Raw genomic sequence first — 12,132 nt, forward strand, 5'->3', positions numbered from 1 at the left:
TATATATATATATATATATATATATTTAGAGAGAGAGAGCAATAACACAACAGAGAGATAAAGAAAGAAGTTTAAGAAGGTAGAATACTTGCAGAAGTCCTGGTTTAAGCAGCGTTCAAGTGTCTGAACAAAGGGTGCCTTTTCTCCCAAAGTTGGTTCCTGATGTTAAATGGAAGAATCTCTTCATCTCCAGGCCTGACAGCCTGTTTTCTAGTCCCCCAGCAGGGTGTGTCTACCGAAGGGCCAATTGCCTCATTTGGGGAGGGGGGTTTAGGCGGAGACCCAGGCTGTGACCAAATCCCTCCCAAGTTTATACCATGGTTAATAACCTTCCATAGGTACATGTAGCATCCTATCCACTGGTAGGATAATATGCAGAATCATCTGCTGAATGTCAAGACACCAGATATGACATATATGCCTGTGACGGTTAAAGAGATATTGCTTTCTGATCTCGGGTAGACGTTATCTATGGGTGTAAGGTATCAGGTGACTTGTATTAAAATGTCCTACCTGAATATATGCTTTGTTTTATTGTACTTTGTACCTGTCGGGAGTTATGAATCTGTATGAAAAAGTGATTTCAATAAATGTACGTTTTACTGCTACTCCGGAATGCTTTTCATGTCCAGTGACTGACGGATTTATAGATTTATGATCAGGCCAGAGCAAGAGTCTGACAGACGTCATGGAACCAGCTAATTGGGATTACAACCATGAAGTGTATCCAGCTGTGCCCTGTGCACTCCTGAACTCAGCACACACACAGACCACATGCCATTCAACAGAAAGGGAGGGGGACTGATTTGGAGTGAGAATCATACAAGATGGTGAATATTAGCAAAATGGTTGTCCGCGTCCATATCTGTGTGCACAATTGCTACAACGGGCAACAAAATGTTCAAATGTTTGAGGTATAAAGAAACATATCAGGAGACACCTCCAGAACTTAATCTGTAAAGTCTGGAGATAAGAAGGGAAAGTGAAGGCATAATTGATACCTAAAATATGTCAAAGTTGTGAATAAGGTTCAGGAGGGTAATATTTTCAATATGAAGCTGAAATCAAGAACACAGGGACGTGACCCTTAAAACTAATCTTAAAAAGTATTATTTTACTGAAAGCTTAGTTGATGCGTCGGATAGACTTTCAGAAAAGGTAGTGGCCAGTCAACAGTAAGTTGATTCAGACATTCTTGGGACAAACATAGGTCTATACATAGGTCTATAAAAAAAAGGCAAAAAAAATTTAAATTATACAAAATATATGGACCACTTGGTCTTTTTCTTCCATTCTTCTACACTGCTCAAAAAAATTAAAGGAACACACTTTGAAAACACATCAGATCTCAATGGGGAAAAATATCATGCTGGATATCTATACTGATATGGACTGGGTAATGTGTTAGGAACGTAAGGATGCCCGTTGGTTGGAAATGAAAATGATCAAACTACAGAAGACTGAATTCAAAGATACCCTGAAATCAAAGTGAAAAAATGATGCAGCAGGCTAGTCCATTTTGCTGAAACTTCATTGCAGCAACTCAGAATGGTACTCAGTAGTTTGTATGGCCCCCACGTGTCTGTATTCATGCCGGACAATGTCGGGCATGCTCCTAATGAGACGATGGATGGTGTCCTGAGGTATTTCCTCTCAAATCTGGACCAGGGCATCACTGAGTTCCTGGACAGTCTGAGGTGCAAACTGGCTGCATCAGATGGACCGAAACATGATATCCCAGAGGTGTTCTTTTGGATTTAGGTCAGGCAAGTGTGGGGGCCATACTCTCACCACATGAGCCCGGGCATTGTCGTGTACCAGGAGGAACCCAGGACCCACTGTACCAATGAAGGGTCTGACAATAGGTCCAAGGATTTCATCCCGATACCTAATGGCAGTCAGGGTGCTATTGTCTAGCCTGTAGAGGTCTGTGCATCCCTCCATGGATATGCCTCCCCAGACCATCACTGACCCACCACCAAAACGGTCATGTTGAATGATGTTACAGGCAGCATAACATTTTCCATGGCTTCTCCATAACCTTTCACGTCTGTAACGTGCTCAGAGTGAACCTGCTCTCATCTGTGAAAAGCACAGGGCACCAGTGGTGGATCTGCCAATTCTGGTGTTCAATGGCAAATGCCAATCGAGCTCTATGGTGCCAGGCAGAAAGCACAGGGCCCACTAGAGGACGTCAGGCCCTCACGTCACCCTAATGAAGTCTGTTTCTGATTGCTTGGTCAGAGACCTTCACACCAGTGGCCAGCTGGAGGTCATTTTGTAGGGCTGATCCCATTCCTCCTTGCACAAAGGAGCAGATACCAATCCTGCTGATGGGCTAAGGACCTTTTTGGCCTTGTCCAGCTCTCCTAGAGTAACTGCCTGTCTCCTGGAATCTCCTCCATGCTCTTGAGACTGTGCTGGGAGACACAGCAAACCTTCTAGCAATGGCACGTATTGATGTGCCATCCTGGAGGAGTTGGACTGCCTGTGCAACCTTTATAAGGTTCAGGTATTGCCTCATGCTCTCAGTAGTGACACTGACCCTAGCTAAATGCAAAACTAGTGAAAAACAGTCAGAAAAGAGGAGTAGGGGAAAAAATGTCAATGGCCTCCACCTGTAAAACCATTCCTGTTTTGGGGTCACCTCATTGTTCCTCACCTAGTGCACCTGTTGTTAATTTCCTTAACACCAAAGCAGCTAAAACTGACTAACAACCCCTTTTGCTACTTAACTAACCAGATCAATATCCCAGGAGTTTAATTGTTTTGATACTATACTCTGATTAAAAAGTGTTCCTTTAATTTTTTGGAGCAGTGTAGGTTTCTAAATACCACAGACGTAACATAACAAAAACATCCAGCTTAGGTGGCAAACTCATGTAGGTGTTTCCAGATGCTGCAGGCACAGCTGCTAATGGCAAATGAGCAATCAAACATGCTAAATAACGTGACTTTATCACTACTGTTCCAAGGTCATTGAGGCAAGCTACCTCTGCACCACCTCAGCCCTCCTCCTTCCCTCTCTAGTAACATAAACTTGTATGTTTGCCATAGCAGATCTTGCAAGTTTGTCATGTGTTTGAAAATATTTTAGAAGATAGATCATGCGTGCATCTTTGATTACCCATTAAAGGATATACCTAGCTTTATTCATAACAAATTATACATCTTTACAGAATATTTTAGATTGCTGAAAGTTTATCAGAGGTGGGCAAGTGCATAAAAAAACCTGTAGTTATACAAATATCAGGAGAATATATAAACATTGGTTTAGCCCAACAATGCTAATTCTAACATACCATGAATACATTCAAATCTTAAACAAGTTTGCTAAAAAATAAAAAAATACAGTAAAGGTAATCACATACATTTGGTATAAATTGTAGTTAGAGGTGGGGAACTGAAGTTTGTCATTTATTACCTCCCAGCCAGCAATCACATATAATAAGTAGATCAAAAACTGTGGGCCTGGAGCAGAGAATAACAGAGTTCAGGATGGAAACCAAGGTTTTATGCAAGGCTGTAAACAAAATTATAATTGTTTAAAGCAGGAGTCCTGCCTGGGCGATTTTTAAACAAGGGAATTCATCCATAACATTGCTAGTTTTTATACTGTGAGAGCTTCATTAAACATAGGTATAAAGTTCAGACTATTTCATGGTAAATTTATGGACTGCAGGGTAATTCCTTAACATGAAAAGCTGCATATATTTTAAGTTACAGTAGTAGAGGCTGCAATAATAAATAATACAATTTTTAATAAGACCGAGAAACCCACTCACTATTGCCAACAATGAAATGTTTCACCTAGATTTGAGAATATGTCTTCAGAGCCAGATTTATTAATAAAATGTAGGTTGAATCATTCTTGCTTGAATATTAGTTCTGTACATGGATGAGGACAAAGAAAATCTACTTGAATTCATATTCTTTAGTAACAAGTATTTGAAGTAGAGTAATTAATTTTATTTTCATCTTAATAAAGTAAAACATAGTCAGCTAGAGTATAGACACACTAGGCACTTGTGTGTTTACTCCATGCCAAGAATGAGCAAATACAGTTGCACTTATTTTTCCCATGATGACCTCGTAAACTATACACATTGAAGGTATCCTGGGGCAACTCCTTTTTTTTAAATTTCTGTTTTTTCCAATAGTGTCTCTAAGCTGTACATAAAAGATGTGTGGGGAACCCTTTGGACTTTAAGGTCCTCAGCAACCACACATAATAGCAGAAAAGGGTCATCTGTTGGAATGTAAGAAATTCACTATTTTAGGAACATTATTTGGGATACATTATTTTCATGACTTCTAACCAAACTTTCTGCAGAAAAATATAAGAAATCTTTAGTTAACAAAAGTGAATTTTCTTTAATTAATGCCATTCAATGTACATGGTTCTAGTATGCATAACACATTTTGTGTTAAAAAGAATAGCAGTAGACAAAAAAAGTGGACATACCTGAGCAATTATGTACAAAACTACTGGCATCCAAGCCTTAATTGTGTATGCAGTCCAGTACAGGCTCTTCTACAGTACTGGTGACATTAAGGGTCACAATTCACAATCCAGTGCCCCGAGACTTTATTAAAGAAAGGGAATGAACCAGGTTATACTATTAAATTATTTGAAACTTTAGTATAAATGTCATGCATTCCAGAGAAATACATGTATTTTATTAATTCATAAGAGTATTGTTAGGCCTCCAGGAACAGAATCCATTTTCTGCAGATGTTTCTTACAGAGTCCAAAATAATATATTTTTCAAGAGAGCCCAAAATTTAGTCTATGTCAACAAAGTGATAACACATTGCAACATTTCTACAATAACTGCCACTTGCAAAATGTTAGTATGTTTCATACAGTGAATACAGAAAAGACACACAATAGTACATACTCACATAGGCTGACGACAACTATAACATTTTCAAATAAAAAAAGCTGAATTTCTATGCATATTATAGTACAAATCTGATCTACATTTCAGCAAAATGACTGCTTTAAATGTCACAGGCATGAAGCAAAACTATTAAAACCAGCCAGATCATAAAAATCAGGTATTTATCTTTTGTGATTAATGATTGGTTGCAAATAATATGGTAGAGGTAAAGTAAAAATACAGTACACAATGAACATTTTAAAAAGGCCATAGCTGGAAAACAATTTGTTGTAACGTCATTTTTTTCTCTGATAAATTTGTACCAAATTGTAAAGGTCAAGTAAGACTTGGGTGTTTTTAAATGCTGACTGGAAGCAGTTTTTTAAAGGTTAAGATGTCATGTAGCTTCAGAGTTACAGTTGTTGGAAGTTGCTGTGGAGTGTTTGCTGACCTCAGGCATCTTTTTGACACAGACGTTTTGTGACGTTGGACGGCAGGAGAAAAAGACCAAAGCTGCAATACAATTTTGTATATTTAATTGATATTTCTGCCTTTGGGTCCATTGATCATCTATAATCTGTGTTTTTAAAACCACATTATTTCTAATTATGTGTATCAGAAAGGACTAGATAATATTTCTTTGTGACAATAAAGTCATAATGTTTGTAAGCATATATATCATAGAAACCCTCACCTTCCATTTTATAAATTAATGTAGACTACACCTTGGCTACACATAAATTAAAGGAAGCCATTTTGCTTGCGAAAGTAATATTTAGGAAATGTAGTCTGTTAATACCACAGCCTCAGAATAGACTTTCCCCATGAATTACCTTATTGATTTATGCCTTAAAGAGACCCTGTCCTCATATCAAACTTCTTAAAGGAGAGGCACGGCCAAAGCTTTTTTTTGCCCTACTTTTCCTATTGCTCACAGGAGTGCAGTTTTTTCTACATGCCCGTGACCCATTTTCAGGGCTTTAGGCTGCTGACTCAGCTGGTATGGCCTCTGGATCCATTCCGACTTTACAGATAGGATCCATCCAGATGTCTGGACTGGCAGCTGGTTCAGTCTCTCAGTGAGACACTGAGAGCCTGAGCCAGCTGTTCCCGCCTCCTCCACAGCCTGGCACTCCAGTGAGCGCTGGACAGACAGTCCCTGACTCTCTGCTCACTGTAGACTGAGAACCAATAGATCAGTGGTCTTTGATTGCTCAATTCTCAGTCTGAAAAGGAGCAGGGGACCGATGCTGCATCCACCTAGGTAAGTATAACTGTTTTGTTTTGTTTTTTTAAACCCATACTTTAATGCAAACAATGGAAGTAAAGTAAGATAACTGCTTACTTGTATACGTATTTATTTATTATTACAGGTACTAATAAAGCGCTGTTAATGTGCGCAACACTTTACATACACTATATTGCTAAAAGTATTGAGACACCTGCCTTTATATACACATGAACTTTAATGGCATCCCAGTCTTGGTCCGTAGGGTTCAGCATCGTGATTCGTCACTCCAGAGAACAAGTCTCCACTGCTCTAGAGTCCAGTGGCAGTGTACTTTACACCATTGCATCTGATGCTTTTCATTAAATTTGGTGATAAAAGGCTTGGATACAGCTCGTCGGCCATGGAATCGTATTCCATGAAGCTTTCTACGCATTGTTGTTGTGCTAATCTGAAGGCCACACAAAGTTTGCTTCAGCATGTGCTGACCCCGCTCTGTCATTTTACGTGGCCTACCACCAGTTGTTGTTGTTCCCAGTTGCTTCCACTTTGCTATAGTACCACTAACAGTTAACTGTGGAAGCAGGAAAATTTCAGGGACGGTACCACAGTTGAATTCACTGAGCTGCTGAGAGCAACCCATTCTTTCACAAATGCTTGTGGAAGCAATATGCATGCCTAGGTGCTTGATTTTATACACCTGTGACCATGGAGGTGATTTGAACAACTGGATCCAAAGATTTGGAGGGCTGTGCCAATACTTTTGGCAATATAGTATATATATATATATATATATATATATATAATTCACATGAGTCCTTGCCCTTAAGGAGCTTACAATCCTCACATTCATACATACTAGGGCCAACTTAGGCAAGAGCCAGTTAACCTGACAGCATGTCTTTGGGGTGTGAGAGGAAACCCACAAAGGCATAGGGAGAACATGCAAACTCCTGACTAGTTATCTAAATTTTATACTGCTTTAAAATTTGTAGAAATGCAACACTTTTGAGAGTGTTGAATCCCTAGCTATGCCAGCCTCAAATGCTGTGCTGCTCCCTCCCCCAGCTGCTATGTCTTCTTTGTTGGTGTGTATGTCTCCCAGATCAGCCTAAATCTTAAAAAGGATACATACCATGTATACATCAAATTACAAAAAAATAAATAAATTACAACACAGTGCTCAAACTACCATAAAAAAGTAATTCCAACATATCACATAACCCTTCCCAGCTCTTAATGACATGTATGTTATAGGCATACCATAGAAAACAGAGCAGATTACTCCTAATTAACAAAGAGGCTTGCACCGTCTTTGTTAATTAGGAGCAGGATCTGTCCCATTTCCCCAGTTTAAAAGAGTGGCACAGTCCTAAAGTGATATTAAAGGTTCAGCTTTTTTTTTTCTAAAAAACAAACATGTCATACTTGACTGCTCTGTGCAATGGTTTTGCACAGAGCAGCCCGGATCCTCCTTTTTCCGGGTCCCCAGCCAGTGCTCCTGGCACCTCCCCCTGCTGAGTGCCCCAGAGCAAGTTGCTTGCTCTGGGAGCACTCATGCATGCCTGCTCTCGAGCTGCCTCTGTGTGTCTGAGTGCCCCTGTCTCCTTCTCACTGGCTGTGATTGTGTCTTAGCCAATGAGGAGGAAGAGGGCTCCTGGATCAGGATCAGGCTCAGGTAAATACTGGGGGGGGGGGGGCTGTGGGGGGAGCTGCACAATGAAGGCTTTTACCTTTATGTATAGAATGCACAAAGGTGAAAAAAACTTTCAGCCTTCACAACCAGTACAGTGGAGCAACCCAAAGTAAATTGTTTTCCACTGATGTCTTTCAAACCCAACTTCAGCCGAAACCTTTTTCTTAGAGTTTTGGAGACACTCGGGAAGAGTTAAGATATCTGTCTACTTTTTGTGTCCTGACCCTGCAACAGCAGGAAAAAAATGTGGATTATCACTGAGGCAGACATACATTTTAATAACCAAAGGTTTGTATACTTCCCCGTTAAGTTAAAACTAAATATTTTAATGCAGTGTGTCCACTAGAGATTTCATATCATGTAGTAGCCTGATGTGGGGGATTCACCCCTAAATTAGTAAATTAGATGACAATAGAAACCTTGGCTGGAGTTGAGCTTTTAAATAAGATATGGAGATAGTAAAGCATGTCTTCTGGTGGAAAACAAGAGAATCCAAGTGATAAAGAAAAATATCTGCAACTACCTACTAGTGACTTGTTCTCCCTGCTTTGTGTGTCAACAATCTGCAGGCCCATTCTTCCTCTACAGCATTGCCATCACCGCATTGCCTATGCTCTGGATCGCTATAAAAATTAAAGCCTTCTTTATGTGTCTATTACATTTATTGATTGTCTCCATTGTCAACATGAAAGGGCAGGTCAGAGCATTTGATTGACAGCAGCGCATCCAGGAAGCCTCCTTTTCCATCACAGTACAGAGCAGTATGGCCATACACATGACCCACTGTAGCTTAGTACTGTGCACCATTCCAGGCATGCAGTGTGCAAGAGTTCGATTGAGGTACTGGTACTGTTGGAAATAAATAAAAGGTCTTTATTGATCCATTATTCAGCCTGTTTGAACATGGATTGCCTGTTTATTGTGTGCCCTGCTAGAACAGTAGGAGAAGTGATAAAGAATTACATACAGTGTTTTGATACTGCTTATACTGTAAACACTGGTATACTTTGTGTTGGCTCGGTTTGGAATGATATCTCAAAAATAAGAAGTATTTTACTTTGTGAGCCTAAGTGATCATTCTCTCTTGCTGCCACAATGTAGAAAGTCTTTTCTTTTAGCCTAAACTAGTTATTAGGCAATGTATGCTTGTTCCCAGGCGGCAGATGTTCTCTGTTGTGTAGGGAGGTTATCAAGAACATGTGATCAGCAGAGTTTATCTGATAAAATGTCAACATTAAGCCTTCTTCTCAAGGAATGTACCCATCATGCCCAGACAAAATTCAGCTGTAATTAAAGTATAATGTAATATTTGGAAGCAGGCCTGTTTTAGATTTTTTTTTAGCTAAGTTACGCATTTATAATGCTGCCAATTTTAACCTATTACTCTAGTAAATTATAGTACTACATTTTGAAAGAACATCACACTTTGTGGTCAGTGTTCTAAATGCCCATTTAGCACACAGAATTTAATTGTTAATACTGTAATAGGAGGTTGAACAGAGGTCAAAACACAATGTAGTAATTGAAAACACAAATGATTATTTCCAAAATCATCAAGAGCATGGCATTTACTTCACTAAGGATGCCTGATCAAAGAATTGGGGTGGGGAGCAAAGGAAAGGTAAGTGTTAATGGGTAGGAGGCATCTGTTGCTTTGGACTACATGGGTGAAGCACAAGTTTGTCATAAAGTAGAAGTAAATCCCGATTTCTTGCAGCCTCCTTGCAGACAATTCCTGTCTACACACATGTACACCAGTAATGGCTTCAAATCATTTGCTTGTGTAGCATGTGTTGACATAGCCACCCTACAATGGTAAGTTCCCAAACAAGGACCTTCATGGCAGGATCACCAGGTATTTAATGAAAGCAGCAGGTTTAAAAAAAAAGTATATATAAATATAAAACAATAGATTCAACAGCAGTGCACACTCTTGGCAGGAATCTGTGCTGGGACAAAGTAATTCCCATGTACAACCACAGTAGCTACTCCCAGCATCTGTTTTTAGAATTAGTATTCTCAATTACGTCACTCCAGCCCAACCAATCAACATGGCAGAAAATTCCAAAACGGGAAAAAGACCCGATTAAAAAACTGTGGCTGTTGCATTGCTGGTGAAAGAAGCTTCACAAGCTCAGTATGCCATAATGTACAAACTTACTGAGCGTATTAGCACATAATGCCCAAAGCTCTTGGATGATCCAAATTCTGTAAGTGGTTTAGTTACATTCTGAGTAGTTTTAAAATGTGCTTCTCATATTGATGGATTCTGATAACAAAACCATTTGTACTCACAACAGAGGTGCCTTTATTAGGCTAGTCATCATTTAGCAAAACAGACATTTGATTGGTTTGCTACACAATCTCACAAGCTCTCCACTGACCTTATCCTTTTTGCAGATCCTCAGCTAAAAAAATCCTCTCCCTTGGTTTATCCTGACTTGCCAACAATATAGTCTCTTGATCTGAATGACAATTGTGTTTGCTGCGCAGGCATCAAGTATTTAAAAATTAATTTGGAAATAGCCTTTGGATAACCTGTAAAAAGTTGTAGTTAAATTTGTGTCCTCGCCAACCCAACTTGATCCTATCTGAATGTTATGCTAACAAATTGCACTAGCAATTATTTTTTTCTTGCATGCACTGCAATGTAGCGTCTAAAAGAGAAAATGCTGTCCTAAACTAAAATGCAACCATTTACCAGGAGGAGAGGCAGCCTTTCAGCGGGCGCAGGAGGAAAATGGAGGGCATTGGTTCCTCTATATGCCGCCGCCCCACCATGCCTCCTATACAGGTGTACAGGAGTACCACACGGGCCCCCTGAAGCGTGGGGCCGGGTCACAATTATGGCCCCTGTAGGTACACCCCTGATGTTCTATTAAAACCACACTTATGTGATATCATGTTAATCAGAAAACTTTGAGGGTTATATTTGAAGTATATAGTTATAGACTTGGGCAGATGATCAGTTTTTTCTGTATATTTGAAGTATGTATCTGTGCTAATTATTTTGAAGTGCATTAGAAAGAATTGCTGGAAGCTCATTTTTTTTATTTCCTCACTATTTTTTTTCTATTGAAAACCTAGAAAGTCAAAGGAAAACAATGTATGATATGTTAGAAAAGACTACAAAACCCTGAAATAAATAAGGTGTAGATCCAAGACAACACTCAAGGTGTTGTAGGGAAATGAGGCCTGTGACTGAAGTGATTAAGGCAGAGTTTCTAACCACATTTTCTGATATATATATATAACTAGAAGAAGTATTTACAAGTTTATACATTGAAGACTATACATTTGGAACAGCAAACCAGTATAAGTGAAAGTCAGATCACAAATTACTTTCAGGTCAATATTAAAATACACTAGAATTTTAGTTTAATTGTTTGCCTATGAGACATGTGAATCACAGAAAAATAAATGGAGAATGACCAGTCAGAGTCAAATGAATACATTGAGATTGATTTAGTAAACAAAAATCCATGGTTTACTTTGCACGTGAAGTTTCTCTCTCTGCAAGGAGACATTTCTCTTCTAAGGGAACTGTCTATATGCCTTTAGTAAATCAACCCCTTTGTGTAGACATGGGTGTCTTAGGGCTCAAGTACACTGCAGCTGATAAACTCTAGTTTAGGAGCTGTTCAGCGTTTTTGTCAGCAACCCCTGAACTCACCCTAATGTATTCCTATGTATCCATGTACTTATCTTTGTGTACAGTGGTTTACAGGCATTTGAGTTTACAATAGATTTTTGAAAGCTGAAAACATGCATTCAGCAGTTTTTTTTTATCAGAGGTTCAAATACAAAATGCTTGTAAACGCAGCTATAGCTTTTATAAGCGTTTGCATTTGCTAAAAAATTTTTTAACTCTTCCAATTCCCAATGCTGTCTAGAGCTTTTTTCATCATGAAAAATGCATTCAAGGTACTCAAATGGACAAAATACTAAACACAGGATGTTCCCACCCAGCTTGTCACACATTGTAATGACCTCTCCTACCCTTGGAAACAAAAGATATGTTAATGACCATTCACACCTCAAATTCCTCATGTAGACCCCCTTGTAGCAATTGTGCACACAGAGATGGATGCGGTCATCCATCTTGCTAAGGATCCTCCATCTTGTATCTCTCTCCCTCCAATCCCCCCTCCCTCAGGAATGTGGTCTGTATGTATGCGGAGAGATCACAGGCATCAGGCCCAGCAGGATAGCTTAATGGTTATAAACCCCAATTAGCCTGGGCCCAGTATGTCTGTAAGACTCTTGCTTGGAGGTAATCATATAGCCATAAACCAGTCCTTCACTGGACTTCAAACGCATTCCGA

General features: G+C 39.4%; 1 long non-coding RNA gene across 1 annotated transcript in view; it reads right to left on the reverse strand.

Annotated features, from left to right (window-relative positions):
* Positions 1 to 4,638: 4,638 nt before the first annotated feature.
* LOC149469615 (uncharacterized) overlaps positions 4,639 to 12,132 on the reverse strand; it is a 71,945-nt gene continuing 64,451 nt past the window's right edge. Inside the window, exon 2 of the long non-coding RNA XR_016311549.1 lies at positions 4,639 to 5,396. This is a non-coding gene — a long non-coding RNA (uncharacterized LOC149469615). The remainder of the gene's footprint in view (positions 5,397 to 12,132) is intronic.

Source organism: Staurois parvus, unplaced genomic scaffold, assembly GCF_062004578.1.
Source record: "Staurois parvus isolate SC_StPar_1 unplaced genomic scaffold, SC_StPar_1.0 ptg000066l, whole genome shotgun sequence".
Taxonomy (NCBI): Eukaryota; Metazoa; Chordata; class Amphibia; order Anura; family Ranidae; genus Staurois; species Staurois parvus.